This window comes from Palaemon carinicauda, chromosome 2, assembly GCF_036898095.1.
Source record: "Palaemon carinicauda isolate YSFRI2023 chromosome 2, ASM3689809v2, whole genome shotgun sequence".
NCBI lineage: Eukaryota > Metazoa > Arthropoda > Malacostraca > Decapoda > Palaemonidae > Palaemon > Palaemon carinicauda.
The window spans coordinates 200,182,855-200,197,854 of NC_090726.1; the positions used below are offsets into that span (position 1 = coordinate 200,182,855).

The window sequence follows — 15,000 nt, forward strand, 5'->3', positions numbered from 1 at the left end:
AAATTACTCTCTTCTATTACATTATGACATTCTCTCTCTCTCTCTCTCTCTCTCTCTCTCTCTCTCTCTCTCTCCCAGTGAAATTAATTTATCAGGTAGATAGAAAATTCAACGAACTGAATATTCGAGATAATTTTATTTTCAAAAATTACTCTCTTCTGTTACATTATGACATTCTCTCTCTCTCTCTCTCTCTCTCTCTCTCTCTCTCTCTCTCTCTCAATAAAGTCAGTTTATCAGAACATCTCACTTATTAATACTTACCATTTTGAATCATCAGCCTCAAGTAGCCTAGGTAGAAAATTCAGCAATGAATATGCAAGCAATAATTTTTTTTTCTAAAATTACTCTTGTCTGTGTCTGTTCTGGTATGATTATCTCTCTCTCTCTCTCTCTCTCTCTCTCTCTCTCTCTCTCCTCGATGACTTAATCCAAATATCCATTTTATTAATACCTACCATTTTTTTAATCCTCTTCGCAGGTAGATATAAAATTCAACATTGAATTCAGCGACGAATATTAGAGAGCGCAACTTTCCCCTAAAATTCCTCTCGTCTTTCTGAAAGTGAAACAAACCGTCCATCGACGACTGTCAGCCTTTTGAAACAGTCTTGTCTCTTTGAGTTGGCGTTGAGCGACGTTATTCGAATTCGATGATATGCGAAATACCGTCGGACGCTGAGACTGGTGGTCGGGGAGGAGCTGGTGTGGGATTGGAGGCTGGAGAGTAGGGAGAGGAGAGGCTCTGGGGGCCAGTGACAGATGGGGGAATGCTGGAAGTGCGCTGGTGGGAACTGGAAACCTGGGGATAGTGAGGGAAGAGGCTGGGGGAAGAGCTGGTGGGGATTGGAAGCTTTGGATAGTGAGAGAAGAGGCTGGGGGTATAAGAGGCTGGGGGAATGCTGGAAAGGTGCTAGTGATAGCTGGAAGCTGGGGAGTAGTGAGAGGAGAGACTGGGGGAATGCTGTAGGTGTGCTGGTGGGAACTGGAAGCGGGGGATAGTGAGAATAGAGGCTGGGGAATATCGGAGGTGTGCTGGTAGGAACTGGAAGCTGGGGATAGTGAGAGAAGAGTCTGGGGGAATGCTGGAGAGGTGCTGGTGATAGCTGAAGGCTGGGGAATAGTGAGAGGAGAGGCTTGGGAGATGCTGGAGGTGTGCTGGTACGAACTGGAAGCTGGCGATAGTGAGAGGAGAGGCTGGGGGAATACTAAGGAAGAGCAAGTGGGGATTGGATTCTGGGGATAATGATAGGAGAGGCTGGGGGAATTCTTGATGGGTGATGTTGGGAACTGGAAGCTGGGGATAGTACGAGTAGAGGCGGGGGGAATGCTGGAAGTGTGCTAGTGGGAACTGGAACCTGGGTAGTTGTTAGGGGAGAGTCTGGGGGAATGCTAGGGGAAGAGCTATTGGGGATTGAGGGGTAGGAGAGAGGAAAGGCTGGGGGAATGCTAGGGGAAGAGCTGGTTGGGATTCAATGCTGGGGGTAGGGGAGAGGAAAGGCTGGGGACATGCTGGGGGAGAGATGGTGGCGATTGGATCCTGGTTGTAGTGAGGGGAGAACCTGGAGGATTGCTGTAAGTTTGCTTTGGGGGGAGAGATGGCGTGTATTGGATGCTGGGGTGTAGTGAGGGGAAAGTCTGGGGGAAATACTGTAGATTTGCAGGTAGAAGCATGTTGGAATGTAGGTTGCTGAGGTAGAGGGGCAAGAGGGGAGGGGAGAGCCATCTACCCCCTAGGGAGCTTTTACCCTGCATAAAGGAGAACTCATGTGTGGAATAACATCTATATATATATATTTCGTCATTTCCCCTCTTGCGCACCGATAGATCAAACGCAGTGCTAAAGGGGGGAAATGCCCGCGCTTGAGATTTCAACTCTGGATCCCCTCGTTCGCATTTAAAACCAATATATATGAGAGGGGAAACAGGCGTAAATTTCATTTGGGTGCCAAAGGTCGTGGTGGTCCCCTCGTCTGGCGGGCCCTTTGAGAGAGAGGCAGACAGACAGACAGTTCTTTTGTATCACCGAGAAAGAATGAATATTCCTACGTTTGTCTATTTGCAAAGATTAAAAAAAAAGTAGTTAAGCCTTTGATTCCTGATGATAATTTCAGATCGGGGTCCAATTCTCTTTGTATAAATTAATATGAAAGTGTTCGGGTGAGAGAGAGAGAGAGAGAGAGAGAGAGAGAGAGAGAGGTGGAATACATTTGCACGTCCTTGCTGATGTAGCAGCTCTTTGTATCATATGATGTGCGTGTTGCATAATAGCAAAGGGTATTTAAGCAGAAAGGGAATTATCTGTATATGGTAATTCTTTATCACCATACCTTTTATGTAGCCAAAGTAAATATTGCGTATATGGCAGGATTGTAAAAATGGTATGTTGTTACATTACGAGGCATTTATTTACTTAAAATTATTTAATTCAATTTAAGAATGTATTGATACACTCATTAAAAAAAATCCATTAATAATAGTTAATGTAATATATTGCAAACACACACACAAACCCAGGAACATTACGAGAAATTAAATATTTTGAAATTAGTTCATTTACTACAAGAAAATACGCACTTTACAAAAAAAAAAAAAAAATATAATAGTTAATGTAATTTATTGCAAACACACACACACCCACAAACACAGGAACATTACGAGAAATTAATTTTCTTGAAATTAGTTAATTTACTACAAGAAAATACGCACTTAAAAAAAAAATGATAGTTGATGTAATTTATTGCAAACACACACACACACACACACACACACACACAAACCCAGGAACATTACGAGAAATTAAATTTTTTGAAATTAGTTCATTTACTACAAGAAAATACGCACTTTCAAAAAAAAAAAAAAAAAAAAAAAAAACTCCAATAAGAGTAGTCAGTGTAATTTATTTCACACAAACACAGAACTTCTACCTCACACAGGGATCGAACCCAAGGCTACTGTGTTGATATATAGGGCTGAACATTACACGGTATCTCGATGAAAGTGTGGCGGATATTGATTGGCAGAGCAAAATAGACACCAGAAAAAAGAATGCAGAAAGGGTGCTTTGATCGAGTGCTTGTAACGAAGCAGTTATTTGAGAAGTTTGAGAGTAAAGGGAACCTAAATGAAGCTTATGATGGCATCCAGAGAAGCTATTTGCAGGGTGTTGAGAAGGGGATGGTACGGGAGATGAATTGTTTTATGCAAAGCGATGTTTTTATTATTATTAATATTATTATTATTATTATTATTATTATTATTAGTAGTAGTAGTAGTAGTAGTAGTAGTAGTAGTAGTAGTAGTAGTAGTAGTATTGTTATCCTTATTACTTGCTAAGCTATAAAAAGCAGGATGCTACAAGCCCAAGGGCTCCAACAGGGATAATAGTACACTGAGGAGAGGAAACAGCTAGAATAGTGTGTTTGAGTGAACCTCAAGCAAGAGAAATTATTATCATCATTATTATTATTAGTAGTAGTAGTACTAGTAATAGTAGTAGTAGTAGTAGTAGTAGTATTGTTATCCTTATTATTGCTAAGCTATAACCTTGGTTAAAAAAGCAGGATGCTACAAGCCCAAGGGCTCCAACAGGGAAAGTAGCCCAGTGAGGAGAGGAAACAGCTAGAATAGTGTGTGTGAGTGTACCTCAAGCAAGAGAAATCTAACCCAAAAACAGTGGAAGACTATGGTACATAGGCTATGGGACTACCCAAGACTAGTGAACAATGGTTTGATTTGGGAGTGTCCCCCCAGAAGAGCTGCATACCATAGATAAAGTTCTCTTCTATCCTTACACGGTGGAAAGTAGCCACTGAACAATTTCGATGTACAATGAAAGTGGTATATTGACGGCAGAGTTCACTGGTTGGTGTGGAAGCTCTTCTCTCTCACCTTCATCCCTACGTTAAGGGGTCGGTTGCCTGATGCGCCCTCTGATAGTATCAGGCATGGTTTATAATTGGGCAGAGGGATTTTACGATCGTAAGCCGTTGCAGTCATCAGCCATAGTTATTAGCGGTGGCCCCTAACCTTTGATTAGATATTCCAACTGTAAGGCAATAGTTTCCACAGTTACTGGCAGTGGGCATTGCCTATTTGCTTAAAAGCAGGACTACAAGGCAGCAGCTGTCCTTTTAGTCGCTTTCTACGACGGCAGGACCTATGATCTCAGTATTCCTACATCCTTACCACAGGGCAAGGTTCCTGTTGAAGCTGGCTGATACAAATGTGTCTGATGTCTCCCTAAGTGGTCAACATCTTTATTCATTTAGTATTGCAATAAATCAGAACAATAATGTTAAAGAAAGGTGTAGATTTTTATGTAAATAAGTAATAAGTGGAGTAGTGGAGAGAGGCTTTAAAAACAGTTTCATGAGTTTTAAAGCATTTGCAAGAAGAGGAAGTTAGTAAACGTCAGCCAGAGTAAGGTTTAGAAATTTAAAAGGAGACATGAAATATATAGCCATGAATGTTAATAGAAATGACTGAGGAAGGGAAGATGATGATTCATGATAAAGTTTGGGAGTAAATATAAAGGATGATGTCTGGATGAGAGGAGAGGTGAATCACAGAAGAAAGAGAGGAGTGTGTCTGCAAATAATTGACAAGACTTGAATGATTTATGATAGCGAAGTTCGAATGCCTAACGGGTCATGAACGATATGAAGGGGGCCAATGCTATTGACATGAACTAAATATGTATTGAAGTTAAGTAGAGGCAAAAGGATAGATCATTGTATTTTGATATGGTCTGGTAATGTGGCGAAAAAGGAAGACTATGGGTTAAAAAGGAGTCGTTGCTATTGGTATGATCGTGTATTAAAGGTTAATAAGGGTAAAAGGATGGATTAGTGCATCTATAGATGGTCTGGTAATGTGGCGAGAAAGGAAGACGATGGGTTGAAAGGGTGTCGATACTTTTGGTGTGACCTGTTTGTGTATTAAAGATTAATAACGGTAAAAGGATGGACCAGTGTATTTTGAGGTGGTCAGGTAATGTGGCGAGAAAGGAAGACAATGGTCTAATAATACGTTCAAGAAGGAAGTAAAAGATTCCGTTTTAGAAGGATGAAAAAGATGCCGACCATGTCGTTTGATAGATTACCTGAAAGATGAAGTGTTCGCTACAGTGAACCCTTTTTTTTGTGCTGTAGGCATAATCCGTTGATCTTATCGGCGTCCCATAGGCTCCTAGCGCTCTACTATCATTCTTTTCGCTTACATTTTTCCAGATATTATTTCTGGGAGCAGCTTCTTCTTCTTTAGATTGGCCGGAGCTTCTCTCCGGACAGGGGCTTTTGACGGTGCGTCTAGCCCCTAGGTGGTTGGGGTGCAGCTGAATTGCATTCCGGGCCTAGTGCTAGAACGTATGACTCATTAGAGAGACTTAAAAGAGCGACAGTTCGTTTAATATATAGAATGGTGACGTATATGTATGAGGAATCACATTGTTAGTAACAAGGTGGCATTTTTACTTGGCCAACATCTTTTGCATTTCAAAAGTCCAACCTTGCAGCAAATGTTATGTTGAACAGGATGATATAAGTCTCTTTTTATAGTTTATATACAAAAGATCTGGTTTTTTTTAATGTTACTGTTCATAAAATATTTTATGTTAATAGTTCATTACCTCTTCATATAGTTTATTTATATCTTTATTTAGTTTCCTCTCTGCTATTTTTCCTTGTTGGGCCCCTTCGATTTATAGCATCCTGCTTTTCCATCTAGGGTTGTAGCTTAGCTAGTAATAATAATAATAACAACAACAATAATAATAATAATAATAATAATAATAATAATAATAATGATAATAATAATAATGGTGATGATGATGATGATGATGATGATAATATACCTGTGTGGTTTACCACAATTTATATCTAGTGATAATGCATGAGGAAAAGCATGGGATTTAATCTTCCGTGGGATGAAAGGAGGCTGTACAGCAGAATATGTCATAGAGATCCTACGTGGTTAAATAGTATTCACGAACACAGATTTGAATAAGAATAACCATCAGATATTAAGATAGTCATTCATTCAGAATAGATGAATGAAGAAAATTCACAAAGGAGAGACGCAAATACGGACGATTACTAGACGTAATAAAACATGAGAGAAAGTGGTTTAATGAGAGATTTTGAGAGAATGTGATGTAATGCGAGATGGAAGTAATGATGAAATATGTAAATGAGTTGTTGAGGGAAGATTATGAGGCTTGTAATTATGAGACTTAATGAGTTCAGGTGCTTAATCAAGCTGGACATGGAAGATTTTAAAGAAGAGTAACGAGATATGCTTGGAAAATAGGATGAATAATGTCAAAGAAAGTCTCATGGCTCATAATGGTATTGTGCATATATACTGTATATATATATATATATATATATATATGAAATATTCATTTTAATATTGTTACTATTGTTGAAATATTTTATTTTTCTTTATTTTCTTTCCTCACTGAACTATTTTCCCTGTTAGGGCCCCTGGGCTTATATCATCGTGCTTTTCCAACTAGGGTTGTAGCTTAACATTTAATAATAATATATATATATATATATATATATATATATATTTATATATATATACACAGTATATATATGTGTGTGTAAATATATATATATATATATATATGTATGTGTGTGTATAAATATATTAAAACACGTAATTTTAATAGGAAACTCCGTAAAAATATACGGTTCTAAGCCGTATTTCAGGAAAATGTAGGCGACCGTAATTTCACTATACTTTGTTGTTATATTTTACGGGTTGGTGACCGTAATATCACTCCTTTACGACAATAGATCCGTTTTTAAAACGGTAAAAATCTTGGAATAAATGTTGCCAGGCATTTGCCGTTTTTATACTATATATATATATATATATATATACATATATATATATATATATATAATCTCCCTTTCTGTGTGTGTATACCTTAACTTGTGAAAGGGTTTGTGTATCGTCATGATCGGCAAAGATATACGAGTCATTGACACCCATACTAGGTTGGTTTGCGGTGAGCGATGAGACAAAAGTCTCCTACCATCACCAACCCGCACTGACCAGCATGTTGATGAAAACTGGCCAAACCCTAAACATGAATAAGGGCATGTCTAGGCTTTTGTTCTGCAGGGGACTAGTAACGGCTGCATTTGTTGTTATGCTGTGTGTATATATATATATATATGTATATATATATATATATATATACAAACATACACAGTATAACAAATGCAGCCATATATATATATATATATATATGTATATGTATATATATACGTATATATATACGTGTATATATATACGTGTATATATATATATATATATATGTATATATATATATATATATATATACACACACACACAAAAACTTTTGGATCCTTTGACTAACATCCTTCCGTAGGAGGCTAAGACGGGGACTGTGGTAGTCACAAAGCGCATTCTACCTAAACGTCACAAAGCACATTCTATCAAAAAGTCACAGAGTGCATTCTACCTAAAAGTCGTAAAGCGCATTCTACCTAAAATTCACAAAGCGCATTCTACCTAAAATTCACAAAGCGCATTCTTCCTAAAATGCACAAAGCGCATTATACCTAAAAGTCACGAAACGCATTCTACCTAACAGTCACAAAGCGCATTCTACCTAAAATGCACAAAGCGCATTCTACCTAAAATGCACAAAGCGCATTCTACCTAACAGTCACAAAGGGCATTCTACCTGAAAGACACAAAGCGCATTTTACCTAACAGTCACAAAGCGCATTCTACCTAACAGTCACAAAGCACAATCTACCTAAAATGCACAAAGCGCATTCTACCTAACAGTCACAAAGGGCATTCTACCTAAAAGACACAAAGCGCATTTTACCTAACAGTCACAAAGTGCATTCTACCTAAAAGTCACAAAGCGCATTCTACCTAAAAGTCACGAAACGTACTCTCCCTAAAAGTCACAAGGCGCTTTCTACCCAAAAGTCACAAAGCGCATTCTACCTAAAAGTCACAAAGCGTATTCTACCTAAGCGGGAGCCATATCTCCGAACCATTTCCACAAGCGCCAGCTTCGTTCCCATTTAGGAGACATTATTGGAAGGTCAAATGCGCTCACCAAATTGAATTTCCGATACTGACGCTGATTTTGTTTTTCTCCGGTTATTTCCCTCTTCAATTGCTCTGTTTGCGTTCTTGATTTCGTTTCCTTTTCGAGGTTTTTTATTTATTTATTTATTTTTTTTTTTTTTCTCGAAGGAAGAATAGAGAAGAGTTAGGATGAAATGCTGACTCGCTAATGCTTATTATTATTGTTGTTGTTGTTGTTATTATTATTATTATTATTATTATTATTATTATTATTATTGTTATTATTATTATTATAAGCTAAGCTCTAACCCTAGTTGAAAAAAAAACAAGATGCCATTAAGCCCAAGTGCTCCAACAGAGAAAAACAGCCCAGCGAGGAAAGAAAATAAGGAAATAAATATACTACAAGAGAAGAAAAATCAATCAAAATAAAATATTTTACGAACCGTAAAAAACATTAAATCAGATCCTTCTCGTATAAACTATAAAAACTTCAAAACAACAAGAGGAAGAGAAGTGAGAGAGAGAGAGAGAGAGAGAGAGAGAGAGAGAGAGAGAGAGAGAGAAACTAAACGGTTCAAAGCCAGTAGAAGAGACTCGTTAGCGATGGTAAGCAGCTCCTCTAGGAGGACACTCCAAAATCAAACCATTGTTCTTCAGTCTTGGGTAGTGCCATAACCTCTGTACCATGGTCTTCCACTGTCTTGGGTTAGAGTTCTCTTGCTTGAGGGTACACTCGAGAACACTCCTCTATCTTAATTTTCTTCCTCTTTTTTTTTTTTTTTTTTTAAGTTATTTATAGATTAGCCTATATAGGAGATATTTATTTTAGTGTTGATGCTCTTCCTAACATATTTTGTTTTCCTTTTTTTCCTTTCCTCACTGGACTATTTTCCTTGTTGGAGTCACTGGGCTTATAGCATCCTGCTTTTCCAGCTAGGGTTGTAGCTTAGCAAGTAATAATAATAATTGTTTTCTTATTCAAATATTTATCTACAACAGCAATCTTAAGCAATCGTTATAGCCAGAGCTATGTTGATTCCTTATCATTACAAATTCTTTTCTCGTTTAAATATCACAAAGTAATCACTTTTATAAATAGTTTATTTTTAGTGGGATATTGAAATGAAAAGAGAAATCTTCATTATTTATATATGAAATATTTATTTTAATGTTAATGTTCTTAGAATATTTTATTTCAATTCTATATCCTGGTTTCCTTTCCGTACTGGGCTATTTTCACTGTTGAATCCCCTGGGCTTATAGCATCCTGCTTTTCCAACTAGTTTTGTAGCTTGGCAAGTAATAATAATAATCATAATAGTGTATGCGACCCGTAAAAAATGACGGCTAAATATTTAGATAGGTATACACACGCACCCTCATCTCACCCGGGTTTGACTACCCCCTCCCCCTACCCGAGGGACAGAGAGTGCTAAGCTTGACAAGAAAGAAGTTTGTGCATATATATATATATATATATATATATACACTGTATATATATATATACTGTATATATATATATGTATATATATTTATATATATATATGTATATATATATATATATATATACAGTATATGCTGGACGCACACACACACATATATATATATATATATATATTTATATATGGGTGTATATGCTGTACGCATATATATATATATATATATGTATATAAATTTATATATATGTATATTTGTGTGTGTATATATATGCTGTACGCATATATATATATATATATATACTGTGTATATATATATATATATACTGTGTATATATATATATATATATGTATATATATATATATATATATAAAGCCAGACTCTTGCCCCACTTATAGGAAAGATTGATATTGGTGTTTTTCATATTATTTTTGTTGTTGTTTTTGCTGTTGTTATTTTTGTTGTTTCTTCAATTAGCATCTCTTTAAGAGAACACTTTATCTGAAAAATGACCTGAAAAAACCATTACGTAGATGGAGTCATATACACTACTAATTGATATACAATTAACGTCAATATATATAAGACCAATATCTATTTTAAGAGACTAATAGGTGCTGCTCTAATGACTTTCCCCCTTAATGACTGTGCGACACCCACTTTTTCTCCTTTTAAATTCCTTCCTGCTCCTTAACGAGCCGGAAGATTACCTGAGAGAGAGAGAGAGAGAGAGAGAGAGAGAGAGTCTTGGAGGATTTAAAAGCGTAAAGCAATAAAACCTATTATGTTTGAGAGAGAGAGAGAGAGAGAGAGAGAGAGAGAGAGCGAGTGTGTGTGTGTGTGTGTCTTCAAGGATTCCAGAAGCGTAAAGCAGTAGAACCTAGAGAGAGAGAGAGAGAGAGAGAGAGAGAGAGAGAGAGAACGTCTTCGAGGATTTAAAAGCGTAAAGCAATAAAACCTATTGTGAGAGAGAGAGAGAGAGAGAGAGAGAGAGAGAGATTCTTCAGGGGTTTCAAAAGCTTAAAGCATTAAAAACTATTATGTTTGTGTGAGAGAGAGAGAGAGAGAGAGAGAGAGAGAGAGACGTCTTCCAGGATTTAAAAGCGTAAAGCAATAAAACCTATTGTGAGAGAGAGAGAGAGAGAGAGAGAGAGAGAGAGAGATTCTTCAAGGGTTTCAAAAGCTTAAAGCATTAAAAACTATTATGTTTGTGTGAGAGAGAGAGAGAGAGAGAGAGAGAGGGAGAGAGAGCCTTATTGCCTTATTTTTTGTTGTTCCCCCAGGTCCCTCAGTGTGAGGCACCTCGTATATCCACCAGAGAGTTGCTAATGCATCTTCCGGTGTATTTTGCATCTTCCAGTCTTGGATGGTCTGGGATGCATCTTAGGTATTTATCGAGCTTATTCTTAAACACATCTACGCTCACTCCTGATATGTTTCTTAGATGAGCTGGCAGCACATTAAATAGTCGCTGCATTATCGATGCTGGTGCGTAGTGGATTAATGTCCTGTGCGCCTTTCTCAGTTTACCTGGAATGCTTTTTGGCACTATTAATCTACCTCGGCTTGCTCTTTCTGATATTTTAAGCTCCATGATGTTTTCAGCAATTCCTTCTATTTGCTTCCATGCTTGTATTATCATGTAGCGTTCTCTTCTCCTTTCTAGACTGTATAGTTTTAAAAATTGCAGTCTTTCCCAGTAGTCAAGGTCCTTAACTTCTTCTATTCTAGCAGTATAGGACCTTTGTACACTCTCTATTTGCGCAATATCCTTTTGGTAGTGTGGGTACCATATCACATTGCAGTACTCGAGTGTACTACGCACATAAGTTTTGTAAAGCATAATCATGTGTTCAGCTTTTCTTGTTTTAAAGTGTCTGAATAACATTCCCATTTTTGCTTTACATTTAGCCAACAGTGTTGCTATTTGGTCGTTGCATAACATATTCCTATTTAAAATTACACCAAGGTCTTTAATTGCTTCCTTGTTTGTGATTGTCTCATTATTAGGTCCCTTGTATGCATACACCATTCCTTCTCTGTTTCCATAATTTATTGATTCGAATTTATCGGAGTTAAATACCATCCTATTTATCTCCGCCCATTCATATATTTTGTTTAGATCTCTTTGTAGTGAGTTCCTATCTTCATCACAAGTAATTTCTCTACTTATTCTTGTGTCATCGGCGAAACTTCTCACTACGGAGTTTTCAACATCACAGTCTATGTCTGAGATCATAATAACAAATATCAGTGCAGCTAATACCGTACCTTGGGGCACACCAGATATTACCTGGGCTTCATCTGATTTCTCGTCATTTGCAACCACTATCTGTTTTCTGTTTTGCAGGAATTCTTTTACCCATTTTCCTATCTTTCCCACAATATTATGCTTTCTCATTTTTTTCTCCAATATGTTATGGTCTACCTTGTCAAAGGCTTTTGCAAAATCTAGATAGATCACATCTGTGTCTTTTTCATTTATCATATTATTGTATATGTTTTCATAGTGTGCTATCAGTTGGGTCTGTGTACTTTTTCCAGGTACGAAACCGTGTTGACCCATATTAAACAAATTATTTTTGACCAAATGGTTCATTATTTTCTTTTTTATTACCCTCTCATACACTTTCATAATATGTGATGTTAGACTAACAGGTCTATAATTGCTTGCCTCTAGTCTTGATCCACTTTTGAAGATAGGGGTTATATAAGCTAATTTATGTTTAACATATATCTCGCTCATATCTACACTCTGTCTTAGCAGTATTGCAAGCGGCTTCGCGATAGTGTTAGCAGTTTTTTTTAACAAAATCGCTGGAACTCCATCTGGTCCGGCTGCCGATCCATTTTTAATTTCGTTTATAGCCGTGACAATATCTGCTTCATTAAAATCTATATCCGTTAGATATTCAACATTTTCTTCTCTCATTTCTGTTTCATTATTCTCATTCGCAATTCTTGGCGTGAACTCACTCTTATATTTTTCTGCTAATATGTTGCATATTTCCTTTTTTTCATTCGTTAGCCGTCCTTCAATTCTTAGAGGGCCTTTTTCTATTCTCCTTTTATTCATCTTTTTTGCATAGGAGTAAAGTACTTTGGGGTTTCTTTTTATATTTTGAAGTGTCCTTTCTTCTAAGTCCCTTTTTTCATTTTCTTTCGACTGTATAATCTTTTGTTCTGCATTTTCTATCTTACATTTTATTTCCCTCATTTTCCACACATTTTTTTCTTTTGCAAGATTTTTCTTCCACTTTCTAATTTTCTGAAATAAGATCCTTCTGTCTCTTGGTATGCACGTCTTTTGTTTATTGTTTTTTTTCGGTACATATTTTTCAACAATTTTCTCCAGTATTTTGTACAGTATGTCCGTATTTACCTGTATATTATCACTTATAAATACATTTTTCCATTCTTTATTCAGTTCTTCATTTATTTCTGACCATTTTATATTCTTACTGTAAAAATTATATTTTCCATATCCTTCCCAAAGTTTTGTGCTTTTATTAATTCTGTGATCACTTGCTTTGGAATGAACTATCAATTCTATGACATTGTGGTCTGAAATTCCCGTGTTATACACTATTATTTCTTTAACATAATTCACCTCATTCACAAATACTAGATCTAGTACATTTTCCTTTCTTGTTGGAATGTGGTTTATTTGTTGCATATTATGTTCTAATAGCATATCTTGAAGCTTTTCAAATTGCCTCTTATCTTCTGCTCTACTATTACTCTCTTTTTTATATGTATACATACAACCACTTTCTTCTATCCGTTCTTTCCAATCCACGAAAGGAAAGTTAAAATCTCCGGATAGGAGTATATTCCAGTCTTTATGGTTTCTACATATATCATCTATTTTTTCTAATATTATGTCAAACTCCTTAGTATTTGGGGGTCTGTAAACTACAATATTCACTAGTTTTTCAAATTCAAATTCTACCGCAATCAATTCACATTCTGTGTTGCTGTATTTTTCACAGACTTTTCCTTGATTTATGTCTCTTCCATATATTGCGGTTCCCCCTTGATTCCTATTTTTTCTGTCTGATCTATAAGTTTGGAAACCCTTTATCTGGTCATCACTGCCAGTCTCTTGGGAATACCATGTTTCACTTATATTTAATATATCTATTTTTTTCAATTTGGGTTAGTTCTTCTAGGAACTCTATTTTCCTTTTAGAGTTACTCGTGACTAAACCCTGTGCATTCATCACTATTATGGTTTGTGTTTCATTTCCATTATTTAATATTGGTAATAATATGGATTCTCCCATGCTTCCTTCCTGTTCTGATATGATGTTCTTTTCTTCATTTCTCGGAATTCTGCCATTAAAAAATCCAACTTTTCCATAATATTTGTTCTTTCGCCTTCATACTTATTTTTGTGTGTAAACCTGCAATTATCCCCATATCTGCACCAACCCCTGGCATTATATATGCATTCTTTGTAGTTGGGCTCTATTTGTGGAGATTTAGGTTGAAAGGCCTTTTTTGGTGCATAGTGCGGTATATACGCGGGCTGCTTTTTTGTTTCTTTTTTTTGTTTCATTTTTGTTTTTCTTTTCAGTTTGCTGAGTTTTCTTACTCTCATTCATAGTTGCAGGATGCATATATCGACATTTTTTGTTGAAACTGCATCCTTTTCCTTCGAGGATTTAAAAGCGTAAAGCAAAAAAACCTATCATGTTTGTGTGAGAGAGAGAGAGAGAGAGAGAGAGAGAGAGAGAGAGAGAGTCTTCGAGGATTGAAAAGCGTAAAGCATTAAAACACTTAAGTTTGTGAGAGAGAGAGAGAGAGAGAGAGAGAGAGAGAGATTCTTCAAGGGTTTCAAAAGCTTAAGGCAATAAAACCTATTATGATTGTGAGAGAGAGATGATTGTGAGAGAGAGAGAGAGAGAGAGAGAGAGAGAGAGAATGTCTTCGAGGATTTAATAGCGTAAAGCAATAAAACCTATTGTGTGTGAGAGAGAGAGAGGAGAGAGAGAGAGAGGGGGGGGGGGCGTAGGCTAACGATAGGACAATTATATAAGACCATCTACCTTTTCTACCTTTTGGAATCATTCCACTCACATAGGCACTAATTATATCAAGTAAAGAAGATAAAGATTAATGAGAGAGAGAGAGAGAGAGAGAGAGAGAGAGAGAGAGAGAGAGAGAGATGCAATTAACGCCCTAATTACCAATGGTGCTTAAGTGCTAAATTGGTGTGAAACGATGGCGAACAGGTCATTAGGTCGCTTTGCTCTTGCCAGTGTTGTCTGATGGACATTGAAATCGTGATAGACAAAAATATTATTTTTTTTTTCTTTTACATTTCTGGAAATGTTTTTCATTTATTTCATAGATATATTTTTCATATATTTTTTTTTAGATAAAAATATTGTTTTTTGGCAATTACATTTCTGGAAATGTTCATATAGTTCAATGATATATTTTTATGAAAAAAAGAATTCTTTTAATTTA

At 36.4% G+C, this 15,000-nt stretch overlaps 1 protein-coding gene and 1 pseudogene across 1 annotated transcript in view; both read left to right on the plus strand.

The window, feature by feature from the left end:
* Positions 1 to 15,000, plus strand: part of LOC137621950 (tyrosine-protein kinase Drl-like) — a 75,939-nt gene that overhangs the window by 22,672 nt on the left and 38,267 nt on the right. The window lies entirely within an intron of this gene.
* On the plus strand, positions 6,967 to 7,952 carry LOC137614676 (uncharacterized; annotated as a pseudogene).